This window comes from Episyrphus balteatus, chromosome 2, assembly GCF_945859705.1.
Source record: "Episyrphus balteatus chromosome 2, idEpiBalt1.1, whole genome shotgun sequence".
In the NCBI taxonomy this organism is placed as follows: Eukaryota; Metazoa; Arthropoda; class Insecta; order Diptera; family Syrphidae; genus Episyrphus; species Episyrphus balteatus.
The window spans coordinates 120318417-120333111 of NC_079135.1; the positions used below are offsets into that span (position 1 = coordinate 120318417).

The window sequence follows — 14695 nt, forward strand, 5'->3', positions numbered from 1 at the left end:
AGATAAATAAATGAAATTTATATTGTAAATAGATAATAGACAGGACTATGTATATCTGTGCAAAATTTCAATCAATTTTGTAGTCACAATTTTAAGATAACGGTAAAATAAAGTTTTATTATCCAACAGGTTCTATCTTTTGATCTAAAGCAAATACAAATTTGATTTTACTTTATTAAGCATCCTGATGATATTAGCTTTCATTTGATATATCACACATAACTATACATTCAGTACAAGCTAAACAATGTTAAATTAAAAAACTTGCGAAATACCTCAAAACACCTGTGGAGATCTGTTGATCATGAACAGCCACCAGTGTGGGAAGTACCGTAATCTTAGTTTGGAATTTCGACATGGTTGGCTTTAAAAAATTCTAACTTTTTTTCTAGGCATCGTAGAAATAAGATTGAAACGTCATATGAAAGGCGAAATTATAAGCTTTTACATGATATAAAATTTTTTATAGATTGTGTAAAAAAAATTGATTCAAAAGCGTGAGAACATACATGCTTTTTTTGATGAAAATTGATCGAGTTCAAAAAATTATAGCTCTTTTTGTAGATGCCTAATAGACATGATCAATATATATATATTGAGTTGAAGCAATAAGCTTTCAGGTGGTATACAATTTATTATAGGTTGTTATATCAAAAAAATGAATTTTTGTGTGATGAAAATGATTTTTTCACTTTTTTCATAAGAAATGATTGTTTTTAATAAATTATTTTAATACTTTTTGCGCATTGTAGAAATTTAAATATGTTTTGATTATTTGGCTTTTTAATGGTATAATTTTTTTTTTTTGTATGCTTTTAAAATAAAAAAATGAATATAATGAGAAAAGAAAAATTGTATTTTTTTTTAGCTTTTTCTTGTAAATTATGATTGTTTGAAAACCCGTTTTCTTACGACGTTATCACGTAAAATCATCGTCCGTAAACCGGCTTTACAGACACAACCTCTTTTTTTTTAATCGACAGATAAATTTATTGTTAGGTATTGAAAAAATTCCAAAAAAAATCAAAATAAAGTTATGAAGAGTTTTTGAAAACAAAATCATGAGGTAGACCTTCGACGAAGTATTAATTATGGATAGGGGGAATTTTTTTACAGAAATTTGAGTTATATCGATGGAAAGAAAGAAAGAAAGAAAGAGAAAAGAAAAGAAAAAGCATAATTATTACATCTAAAAATTTAACATAGGTGTAGAATCAAACCCCACCAATTTATGACTAAGAGAGATATGCAATGCATGCACTTGTTGTGTGAAAGACATTCGTGAAAAAAAAATAACCCTTAGGCACAATTCAATGATTTAATATCCTTTCTGCATCAGGGAATCAAGAAAGCCTCTTCAGATCAACAAACAAAGCAGCAGTTTAGATGACTATTATAAATTTTTATTCACTGCAGCTACTTAGGTTTCAATGCATTGTATTTTATATCTGCACGGGTCTATTCTTAAAATCAATGTTTTGTTATAGAAACCTCTTATTTTCCACTTAAAGCCTGGTTAAATCCACCTTTGCTATTAAGCTACTGGGGAACACAATTGTGTTCGCGAACACTAAATCTGTCAACAGCAGAAGCAGCAGCGGAAACATCAAGCACTGTGTGCCACTAAAGATGAAGATACAAAAAATAAGTTGAAAAAAAAAAAAAAACAAAGTACGGTACTTTTAAGCTAATGCATTTAATAAAGTTCCTCGTCCAACCTCCTCTCACATTGTTTGCTGTATAGTTAGATGGAAGAGAGCGAAGGCGAGGAATTTCATCCTCAAGTGAAGTAATGAATAGAAGGATTTGTATCTGGCAGGCTGTCCTCCATCTCCTCTCTAGCTTGTACACAAATCCGCTGTATACCAACGTCATGCAATAAGCTGTGCGTTGCTAACACCACGAATTCTTGAGTGGATTCTTCGTATAATTTTTTTTTTTTTTTTACATTTTTTGTTGGAGATTTTCATAGCTGACAACATCAGACAGAGTGAGAGAGAAAGTAGTGCAGTGGTGCATCATATAGTACAGAAGCACTGAGGAGAAAATCAAATTGGATTTGGGATTGGGTAATATCTCTGAAGAAGAGGATTCCAACTCTTCTGTGCTATCTGAAATCCAATTTTCGCTATCTAACCTGGAAACGACAAGAAGTAGAAATACAGAAGTGAGATTGTGTGGAATTTGTGTCGCCAATGTTGTCGAGACTTCTCTAAGGCTAAGTATAAAACCTGGAGCCTGATCTTATAGACCGACAACACGGTACAACAGCAGTAAAATCAGCAGCAGCAAATGGTTGTTGTTCATGTGTGTTTATATGCGCCTCTTGGTTGATGACTTCAATATTATGCCATTTGATGATGCGTACATTTTCGTTTCCTTTTATGTGACTCAAGGATATATTCACAAGAAGATGCAATTTTTCAATGCAAATTGTATACGTGGCAACACAGAGATACAAATTGTGGTAATAAACTACATGAAAGCACTCCATGGCGGTGGAGATTTCTATGGCATGAGGGAAATGTAAGATGATTTGTATATTTTGTGTGACGACAAGGTCGAACGATTGAATTTATTTGACACTTTTTGAAAATTCTACTTCAAAATGTTTTATATCAGTTGAGATGTTATTTTATTTTTTTATAATTTCTCCACATTTTGAATTTATAGTAAATTGTATTTGCAAAAGAGTACAAAGTAATGTGTTATAAAATCTAACACTTTCATTCAGTTTATGTCTGTTACACGCCAAGTGATCGCCTGACAGTAATCTTCGATAAGTTTCTCTTCAATTCATTTTAAAATCGTCTTTGAAGTGATAACACTGAAGACCCAAGGATAAAGTGTATGGAGCTAACTTGTCGATTTCGGTATATCAAAGCTTTAAATAAAAGTTTTACGGTGCACACAAACGATCCATTTATCCACCCATGATAAGAATGGTTACCCTATTTTTTCAAGTATAACTTGAATTTAAAAAAAAAAACACGAGAGGGATATAAAATCCTTCGAATAACTATTTTAAATCAATTGACTCTATAAATTGATCAGAAGTGAAAGATTTTATATTTTAAGTTGTACAGCTGAAATAAATGTTACGCATACACCACAGTGACCTATATTAATTTGGCAGAAGAATAAAAAAAAGAAGATCGGAAGACAAGACTGGGATTAGTAAAATTAGTACAGAAGAAATCAGAGAGGTGGTAAGAAAACTCAAAGAAGCAATACGAATAGAATGGAATTAAAAAAAAAGAGGTTGTCTGGTAAAGCCGGTTTACGGACGATGATTTTACGTGATAACGTATTTTCTCATTATATTAATTTTTTTATTTTAAAAGCTTACAAAAAAAATTATGCAATTTAAAAGCCAAGTATTTCTTCTTAACAATAAAACCATTTTTAAATTTTTACAATGCGCAAAAAGTATAAAAGTAATTTATTGAAAACAATCATTTTCATCAAAAAAGCAAAAAAAACATGAATTTTTATCATCTCACGTCATTAATTCCATTTTTTTCCCTAACAACCTACACAAAATTTTATACCATCTGAAAGCTTATTGTCTAAGCTCAATATATTTATCGATCAGGTCTATGAGACATCTACAAAAAGAGCTAGAATTTTTTGAACTCGATCAGATTTCATTAAAAAAAGAAGCAAAAAAAAACATTTATTTTTATGTTCTCACGCTATGGAACCAATTTTTTTGTTTGACAACCTATACAAAATTTTATACCATGTAAAAGCTTATTATTTCACCTTTCATATGACGTATCAATCTCATTTCAAAGATTTCTACAAGAGAAGTTAGAATTTTTTAAAGTCAACCATGTCGAATTTCCAGAGATTATGGTACTTCCCACACTGGTGGCTGTTCGGGGGGCAACAGATCTCCACTGGTGATTTGAAGTTTTTCGCAAGTTTCTTGAATTGACATTGTGTAGCTTGTAGTTAGTCTACCATTATGTGTGATATACCAAATGAAAGGTAATTGTATCAGGATGCTCATAAAAGTTTAATAAAATTTCTATCTGCTCTTGGTCAAAAGTTAAAACCTGTTGAATTCTAAAATTTTATTTTACCGTTATCTCAAAATTGTGTTTACGAAAATGATTGAAACTTCGCACACATATAGTCGTAGTCATGGTCTATCATTGCTCCACATACTTTATTCCTCTATCTATTGAAGAAAAAAAGATTTAAAAAAAACAATGAAAATCGGTTAAAAACGGTCAAAGAACGTGTTTTTTAAAAACTTGTTTCTTCCGTTTTTCAGTTAAAACTCACTAAACGATTCCAATTTGCACATGTATGCATAAGGCCAAAACCTACATGTCCTATAAGTTTGAGAGACACTCCAAGAAAAAGCTAAAAATCTAAATTTACACAAAAATACCCCTAAAAAACAAGGTGTTTTTCAAAAATTCATATTTCGAAACGCTGAGTCTTGAAAAAAAACCGTATTAGACTCATATTTCACCTGGCACCTTTAGAATTGTCAAAAAAAAAATTTCTACCTAAAATCATCATTTTGTCATAGCCCCAACACGTGTGCAACGTTTAAACTTCAAACAAAACGTTATAGCTTAGTTTCAAATTTTTTTTAGAATTTTTTCTTAAATACAGTTATTCTTAAATTAATCTCATCTATCTGAAGCAAAAAAAAATCAATTCTCTACGACTTCACGTTTAGATTTTAGCCCAAATTTCATCTTTCGGTTTTACCCCTGTTTACCCTATTAAATGACAGAATTTTTAAAAATCCTTCTTTAGCTTTAGGTTATTATCAAATAAGCTATAGAAGATTTTTGTTTCTCTAATAGTTTATTTTTAATTTTTAATTTTAATTTTTTGCCGCACTGAAAAAGTGCGAGAGTGTAACGTTAGAAAATGGCGTCACTTTTTTGTGGTGGCTGCCATGGTTCATCGATTTATAAGACGTTATCACGTAAAAAAAAAAAACATTTCTTGGCCCCCGCACCACAGCCATACCACCGTTATTTGGCGGAAAATTTTGCCGCACTACCGCCGCAGCACAGCCGCACACTTTCATACCAAGATAAATAATGTTGGATTGAAAAATTTAAAAAAAAAACACTACTCGACGAGAAAATGTTTCGAACCCGGGTGCTCAAAGCAAGTTGAATTAGCAATCTAACGCCTTAACCACTCCACTACCTGTACTTAGTCATATTGGTAGGGACTGACATTATGTTGTTTATGTCAAAATAGCTTCCAAGACGATTAAAACATTTGCAAAATTACGAGAATAGAATTTTTGATCATGGTGCGGAAGTGATGTGGCGGAGTAGACATTTTTTAACATGGTGCGGCGGTGATGCGGTGGAATAGATCGTTTTTGATAATGGTGTGGTGGCGATGGTGCGGCGGAGTTTAATTTTTACTCGGGTAGATTCAGTATAGACAAAAAAATAATGAGGGAGGCTTTGGAGTGAGAGAAGGGCTAAGGAAAAAGAGTGGCGAAGTTCTACAAAGGAACTATGAGTAGAGTAAAATCGGCAGTATCGATGGGGGAAACATTTGGACTGGAAAGGGAGTAAGGCAGGAATGGTCGATGAGCCCAATTCTGTTCTGATGCTTGTTTACGGCAGATATATAAGATGAAATGAAGAAGGAGAGATGGCAATGGGTGAAAGTGTTGGAAAGAAGAATTTGCTTACTGGGTTATTGGCCAAATAACAATTTCGCTTCTATAAAGCTTTACAGAAGCTATAGAAGCACCTGTAAAGCTTTACAGAAGCAAAATTGTTTGTTGGGTGGCCCACTGGATGGCGTATTGGCAAAAATGAAGATGAGTTACAAATTATGATAAGAAGACTGGAGAAGTACTTCGAGAGGTAAAGACTGGAATTAAATGTGGTAAAAAAAGGTGATGAGAAAAAATCAACTTAAACTTATTCCGTACGAATTGTAAACACAGATTCCACCCAAAAAGAATGTCCATCTCTAGAATTTTCGTGGTTTGAAAGACAAACCTTCTTCACATATTACTCATTCCATCCCTTAAATTTAATCTCACTTTCGTCTCATCGGATAAAAGAACAATAATACTAAGATAAAAGGTGATAATAGGTTTTCTATAGAAATTATATGGTGTGCGTTAAATTTGAGTCTGAGTGTATATAAATTGTAAAATATTTAAGCTAAAAATTAAATAGAGGTCTATCAAACTTTAACTATTTTATTTCTATTTCCTTTTGGAATTAACTATAATAGTTATGCTCTTCCTCTTTGTACAACAAGTAACCACGTAAGAATCAAATACCATCAAATTCGAAAAGTCCCTTGACGAAAAGTGTCAATTTTCGTCCTTTCATAACATGTCTACGATAATTTTTTGTTACCTTTTTCCATCATTAATGATGGCAGCGGTGGTGTCAACCTCTTATTTAAATACCGGACGATATTATTAAATCGTTTCAACAATTTCTATTTCAAAACAAAACATTCAAGTTTATGTATAGAAAGTTTTGTCCCCTGTCTTTCATTGAAAAGGGTAGGTAGTATACCTATAAATGTCCTTTTTGAAATTCTCTATTGAAGAAAATGCCATTAATCTTCATCCTGAAGTTGAAAATTAAACAATTTTCAGCAATCAGATAATCGGGTAAACTAATTTACAAAAGCTTTGCAATCGAGGCAACTGCCGCCCCTCGCAATTTAATGTCAAGCATAACGTTGGTTGTCGTTGTCTTTCGGTTGTCGGCATTTACCACAACAGAGGCACACCCAAATCCCTGTCATCACCTCTGAATAATACTTAATCCCCCTTCGAGCAAGGTCAAACATATTCTGTTTTTGGATTTTAAAGCCAGCAAATACTCGTAAACTTGTTGTATATTAAGCCCAGGAGCGCGAGCTGTGGCGAGTGTGTTCCTGTCTGTGTATATCCACAATTCCCATGTGAAACTCCCTCCATCTCTTCGACTTGTTCCTTGTTCGTTCGGGATGTTACGAACAAAAAAACAAAAATCAAGGATTTCACTCTATAGCGTCCTACCTCCCCCAGAGCCGATGCCGAGGGAAGCTAGGTATAATTTTTAATCTTTTTCAATTTCTCAGTCTTGGTCTTATGCTGGCAGGATAATATGTGTGTGTTTGTGTATAGCGATGGCTTGAAATGGTTTCTCTGTGTTTTATACCATCCCATTGCCACTCTTCCACCATTGACTTTTTGCAGCTTTAAGGAGGAATGGTGAACTACGATTTAAAATTAAATGTAATGGCACTGCAATGACGTGCCGACGATTCATGGCCAACGCCTTCGGCATCGTCAGCCATCAGTGGCAGAATGTTATGTATATGAACGTATATAACAACCGGAGCCGGATGTTGCGGCGGATACTGCTTTAAGTTGTTCGTGAGAGTGTGAGACACCGGGGTTAGCATAACTTTGAAAACAGGGTCGTTGATGGCTGCGGAGTTAGTTGGTTGGTTGGTGTGGGGGATGGCAGTTTAAGCTAACAAATCGTTTTGGTAGCAGGATTTTTCTGCAAATGGTGTGACAGATCACAGATTGAAAATATAACAAAGATGAAGTGCACAAACGGGTGTTTTCAAATTACGGCCATTTTCATTTTTGTGTGTTCTCGTAGAACTTGGACAAAATGTGTTACTATATTACTGTGTTTTTAAAATTTCGGAAACCATCTTTAACTATCTATTTCATTGCAACTGCTTATTTTCGAAAATTCAATGCAAGAACACAAGCGCCAATAAAATATCAAAAAATAAATGGAAACGCAGCGAACATTGGTATTGAAGATTACAATAGTGTCCAGCTGAATTCCAGTCACGTTGTAAGTAACTTAACACCATTTCGGTTGGTTGAATAGTTGCGGTTGTGGAATATTGGATTTGAGTTGAGAGTACCAGTATCACGTGCTGAATTGTGAGATTTGGTTGGTTTCTATATGTTACGGGAAACAGCTTGAGGTCAAAATGTTACAGAATTTGTGAGTGGGTGTTTTGGCAATTTAAGAAACATAATTGCTAAACGGAAACGCAAAGCATGGTTTTAAGTGTACTCATATTTGTTCGGAACATTTGGTATCTTGATATGAGGTAATTTTGGTTAAATGAGAAATTATTTTTATCTCTTGAAGAGGTACCTACTTTTAGAAAAATACAAATAAGCTTATAAGTCTAAGGCATGAAGGAGAGTAGCTTTAAAAGAAATACATTGATCTTCGCAAGTCATTTAAAAACTAAAACAAGCTTATTTGTATGCTGTATCTAACAATATTAAAACCAAATTTGTACGACTACTCTAAGTCGATATAAAAGTTCTTTAAATGTAGAAGCTATTTTTAGTGCAACAAATACATATTTTAGAAAACTTACTTCCAATGATGTTACAGGGATAAAATTCGACATGAACGTTTCATTTGCCATTAGAACCAAGAAACAAAAAAGTGCATCGAAATATTTTGGTTTTTGGCCGAAAGGGTGTTTTTCTTAAAGGAAAAAGAACGTGAAACAAGTACTTAAACACCCTGTTAAAATAATGCTGGATTTAAAAAAATTGATCAAAATTTTTGATGATCATTGGCGTAACGAATAAAAATGACCATAAGCATATGCTTAGTAAAAGAATGTTTTTTTTTTCTATTAAACTGAATTTTAATTGGATTTAAGAGCGATAGCTATCAAAATTTTGCATTATTTAAAGTAGGAAGATACATAATTTCGAAATTTTGGAGGAGAAGTGAAAAAATTGAGTAACATTTTAATTTTTGTAGAATATGTTTACTAATGAGTAAACCGAAAAAGAATAACTTATTAGGTTTGTACTAGGAACGAAATTAAATGACAAAGAAAGGAACACATAACAGTGCAACACACAGTGGGACGACTCATGGTAAGTAAGTAATCCCAAATATATGAAAGCTCAAAATGCAATCAAATTGTTTGCAATTATTTATTAGTCCATAAGTTGTAGACAAGTGAACATAGCCTCTTTTCAGTTTTTTTTTTTATAAAGAGTTTTAAGGTTTTTTTTTGTTACAGCTCATTATTGTGCAAATATATTTCTCCTGTGAAAATTAAATTAATAATGGAGTGTATTAATAGTCAAGGTCTTTAAATAAAAAATAGTTTTTTTCGTGTTTTTTTTGTTTTAAATGGTGATTTTAAATGTGTTAGTGCGATATGAGAAAAAAAAATATTTTCAAATTTTAAGTGGAGTTTTCTAAATATGGTCAAATATGGTTTTTGGGTTTTTTTTATTTTTATAATAAGCAATGTGTCTATAAACCGAATCAAGAAAAAAATTTTGCGCAAGTTTGCGCCATTTTAAATAAATTGACATTTTAAGGTTCAAAATGGTGACTTATTTACAATATGGCTCGATTGTGAAAATTTCAAAATTTTCCAACAAAATTAAACAGTTACTTGGATTGAAAGAGCTTAATGAATTAGAAAATGCGAAATTTAAAGAAATTTCGAGGATTTTTGTGTCAGTTTGAAGCTAAAATAGCAACATTGCCAGAGAAAGAAGAAGGGCTTAATGGAGGATAACCAACGATGGCTTCACTTTAATTTTTTTGGCAAGTTTGTAGACCAGAATATAAGCTTCTGTTTGATGAAAGAAAAAAAATTAATCTAGAGAAATTTAGGCAAAAAATGGGACTTCTGGTGGACATACCGAAACCTGGTTATGGCACAACAAATGGTGCTTACTTTACGTATAGAAGTATATATTTGTTTAACTATTTATTTAGCTATTAAAATAATGTAATCTATATATAGCAAAACATAAGCAAACAATTATAAATAAAAATTGAAATAAAAACAAGTTCGCTGCTCAGCTCTTTTAAATCAAATAACCTAGATTTATATGTTTAAGTGTATCAATTTCTTTGTTTTTAGGTTGCAATCATAGATATAAGTGCTAAAATACTATTTCAAGCATATTTGGCTGAATTTCTTATTTATTTCAACTGTGCAACAGTCCAAATCATTTAAAGAACTTAGGGAAACCTTTAGGCAACTTTATAAAAGTAAAAAAAAATACACTCAGGCATTTTCCAGTAGTGAACTCTTTGATTAATTTTCACAACTTCAGATTCTTATTTAGAACTTCAAAACACATAAACTAAGCCCTAAGAAACAATTACAATTTGTTTTGAATTCCAAACAAGAAAAAGAAAAAATATGTACCATGTCCAAAGCTATGCCAGTAAGCACTTTAGATGAATAGAAAACCCTTAATCTTTCCATTAGTTGTAAATTTTGCAAAGACCTCCACTCTGCATTGTGTTTATCAACAAGAAAACAAAATTAAAATTAAAATAAATTCCTTTGCAATCTTTCCACTTGACATTTTGTTTTCGTTTTTGTAATTCATATTCATCAGGCGATAAGATTATATGCTGGTAGAGTTTTCATTTTGAATAAAGTTGTCAACTTGTAAAGTACTTTATCCTTCACACACTTTGCACCAAACATTGCGGCTTGAGTAGGTATAGTTTTATTATAGTAGAAAAAATACCAAAAAGCAAAAGCACCTACACCTCTATGAACTTAAATAAATTCCTACTGCACGCGTGAAATTAAATTAAAATATTTCTCCTTTATGAAGCTTGGACTTTTTGTATGTTTATATGCTTTACCTTCACCTCGTTTTTAATACTCTGTCTGCTCAGCCAACCGAGCAGTCTTCATTCCAGGTACAAACAGTGCCAGTGTATATAGTATAGTAGCCCCATCAGGATTGGGTAACATGGTTAGTTGACTCTGGTCAAAGTGTTGTGTTCAATTAGAATAATTTATTTAGTCAGAATGACCCTACCGCAATTCTGTGGTAATATTTGTATGGTGTTGGTTTTGAGTGTGAGTATGTGTGTGTGTGGTACGTTGTTGAGACGAATTAAGGACTCTGCAATTGCAGTATTCTTAATTCAATCCCTGGTACATACAAAGCCATGCAGTTGTATACTGAACCGAAATTTAAACAGAAAGTATATTTTCTGCAAAGAGAGAGAAAGAGAAGTTAAAAAGTTCAAGGATATGCACAGTATTCAGTCAGAATATATCCCCACTAACAAACCCTACTAAACCCCTTTACTCTCGCACAACACACAAGACTCAATCACGTCACCTTGAATTGGATTGGAGGAAAAAGAAACTTTTAGTGAATTTAAATTGAAAACAATATAACCTTACGGAAGAATTTCAAAAAGGAGGTCCGGGTTCGAGTTCAGGTTCAGGTCCAGCCAACCATCAGCTAGCCAAGCCAGCAGTGTGATCGTTTTTGGGTTAAATAAATCCCAAAAGTTTCGTTTCGTATAAAGCATATCCTTTGAGAAGTTGTTGAACAAACTTTTTTGACTGCCAGAGACTTTGAAATCCTTTATACACATTCAATGAGACCGTGAAAGGACATTGCTCACCGAGAAAGAGTGAATACCTGTATGTTTGTTTCAAATTCTTTTTTCCCCCAAAAAAACAAAACAAAAGAGCATAAGATGTGTTCGTTGTTCACTGACCGAAGACACTCTCGCAAACAGAGGACACAATAATTGCGTACCGAATAAATTGAAATTGACTTTGGAAAAGTTTGTTTGTTTTATTTTTTCTTTGTTTTTATTAAGTTCGAATTTTGTATGAAAAGTTTTTGTTTAATATAAAAGTTTTGCCGGAAGAAAATCATACATTTTTTTTTGGATATTTTTGTTGGATAGGAAAGTGCAACTTTCAATTATGTAGAGGTGAGGTTTTAAAAACTCGTTTGCAAAATTGAACTGCAAACTTAACTTTTTCTCCGAAAACATATTATTATGTTATAATAAATTATTGACAGTTAAAATCAACAAATAATTATTCTAATCTAGAAATGAAAGCCGCAATATTTCCAATTTAGAAAAACCACAAAATAGTTTTCAAAATAGCTAAAGCTTTTCCTGCTAGAGACATTTGAAAATTAACAAAATCAATTTTTAATGAACTGAGGTATAAAAGCAAAAAAATGATTCATACAAGGATTAAAAGCTTCAATTTATAATGATACCTCTTTTTTTGATTTAAACTTTCTTAACTCTTTTTTTCCATTTGGTATCGCTGATTTCAAATCTGCCCACAATTTTTTTTAGCAGCTCTTGTTTGGGTTATATAGTAGCAAATAATAGATTATTAAGATTTTATAACAGGAATATCTCGAAAACACAAGCTGATAATGATAAAAAAAATTTGATTTCTGATTCGAGTTTATATACTTTGGAAAAGTATTGTTTTGTTTCCGAAACAAGACCACTGTACGCTAAAAACCACTGTAGCTTAAAAAGTAGTAAAAAATCGATGACTGAGATTTTATAACGGGAATATCTCAAAAACTCAAATCTCAAATTGTTGGCTTTGGATTCGAGTTAAGTTCAATTAAAAGCTTAAACCACTGACTGTAGCTTAAAAAGTAGCAAAAAAGAGGTTGTCTGTAAAGCCGGTTTACGGACGATGATTTGACGTGATAACGTCGTAAGAGAACAGGTCTTGTGCTTTTGTTTAAAATGAGTCAATTGAAGCGTTTATTTATTTCAAACAATCATAATTTACAAGTAAAAGCTAAAAAAAAAATTACCTTTGTTCTTTTCTCATTATATTAATTTTTTTATTTTTAAAGCTTGCAAAAAAAATTATACCATTAAAAAGTCAAATATTTCTTCTAAAGAATTAAACCATTTTTAAATTTTTGCAATGCACAAAAAGTATTAAAATAATTTATTAAAAACAATCATTTCTTATGAAATAAGTGAAAACTTCACTTCCATCATCCAAAAATCCATTTTTTTGATAAAACAACCTATAATAAATTTTATACCACCTGAAAGCTTATTGCTTCAGCTCAAAATATATACATATATAGATCATGTCTATTAGACATCTATAAAAAGAGCTAGAATTTTTTGAACTCGATCAATTTTTATCAAAAAAAGGCAAAAAAACATATAATTTTATCTTCTCACGCTATTGGATCAATTTTTTCAATGACAACCTATAAAAAATTTTATATCATGTGAAAGCTCATTATTTCACCTTTCAATCATGTCGAAATTCCAAACTGAGATTATGGTACTTCCCACACTGGTGGCTGTTCATGATCAACAGATCTCCACAGGTGTTTTGAGGTATTTTCCAAGTTTTTTAATTCAACATTGTTTAGCTTGTACTGAATGTATAGTTATGTGTGATATATCAAATGAAAGGTAATATCATCAGGATGCTCAATAAATCAAATTTGTATTTGCTCTGAATCAAAAGATATAATCTGTTGAAAAATAGAACTTTATTTTACCGTTATCTCAAAATTGTGTTTACGAAATTGATTGAAATTGCAAAAATATAGTCCTGTCTATTATCTATCTACAATACAAATTTCATTTATTTATTTGTTGAAGAAAAAAAGATAAAAATAAAAAAAAGTTAAAAACGGTCAAAAAAAACTTGGGTCAAAAACCATTTTAAAATACCAATTTTTTGCACATGTATGCGCACATGGTCTATGAAATTCAGATTTTTTGAACGCTGCGAAAAATTAAAAAAAAAACAAAAACTCACCAAAAAATATCCCAAAATAAGTAGGTAGGTGTTTTTCAAAAATTCATATTTCGAAACGCAGAGACTTAAAAAAAAATCCGTATTAGACCCCAAATTTTTTTTTATTATCTTTCGAATGACGTTTTTAAAATTGTCAATTGTCCCCTACCTATAATCCCTTATTCGTCAAAGTTCTACTTCATGTTTTAGTTTTAGAAAACCATTTATAACTTGGTTTTGAAATTTCTTAGAATTTTTTTCAATACCATTGTCAGTCTTGTAATAAATTTATGAATCGATTAAAAAAAATTCAACTCTTTATTTAATTTAATTTTTTGCAATTTTGTTTTACCCCTATTTACCCTATTAAAAGACGGATTTTTTTAAATCCTTCAAATGTATTCAACTTTAGCTTATTATCTTTCAAATAAGCTATAGAAGATTTTTGTATCTCTAATAGTTTATTTTTAATTTTAATTGAAATTTTTGCCGCACTGTAAAAGTGCGAGAGTAGAACGTTAGAAAATGGCGTCACTTTTTTGTGGTGGCTGCCATGGTTCATCGATTTATAAGACGTTATCACGTCAAAAATAATTATAATTCTATACAAATTTTATTTTTGGATTCGAGTTCAGCACACCAAAAAGCTACAGAAAAATATTGTTTTGTTGATAAAAAAAAGAACACTGTAAGCTAAAATCCACTGTAGCTTACAAAGTAGGAAAAAATCAATTATTGAGATCTTATAACGGGAATATCTGGAAAACTCGAACTTATAACAAATATAATGATTTTAGATTGGAGTTCAACACCCCATAAACCTGTAGAAAATTATTGTTTTGTTCCTGAAACAAAACCAATATAAGCTAAGGAAATGCTTAAAAAGTAGCAAAAAATAGATTATTGAGATTTAATAACGAAAATAGGAGCTTATAGAAAATTTTTGACTTCGGATTCGAGTTCAAAAACCTTCGGAAAAGTTCATCAAACTTAATAAAACAAAACCCTTGTTGCTCAGTGTGATCTGTTAACCTAGTCTTGGAGAAGAATTATGTTAATCATTTCCAGGAAAATGTCTTATTTTTAACAATATAAAAAATTTCATCAGTTATCGTGTTTATTTTATTATTTAAGCTTG

The 14695-nt window shown here is 31.5% G+C and overlaps 1 long non-coding RNA gene across 1 annotated transcript; it reads right to left on the reverse strand.

Moving 5' to 3' along the window:
• Window positions 1-1676: 1676 nt before the first annotated feature.
• LOC129908223 (uncharacterized) lies at window positions 1677-2500 on the reverse strand. Its single transcript, XR_008771238.1, has 2 exons — window positions 2253-2500; window positions 1677-2137 (listed from the first exon to the last, which is right to left on the reverse strand). It is a non-coding gene; the product is annotated as an uncharacterized LOC129908223 (long non-coding RNA).
• Between the last annotated feature and the right edge of the window lie 12195 nt (window positions 2501-14695).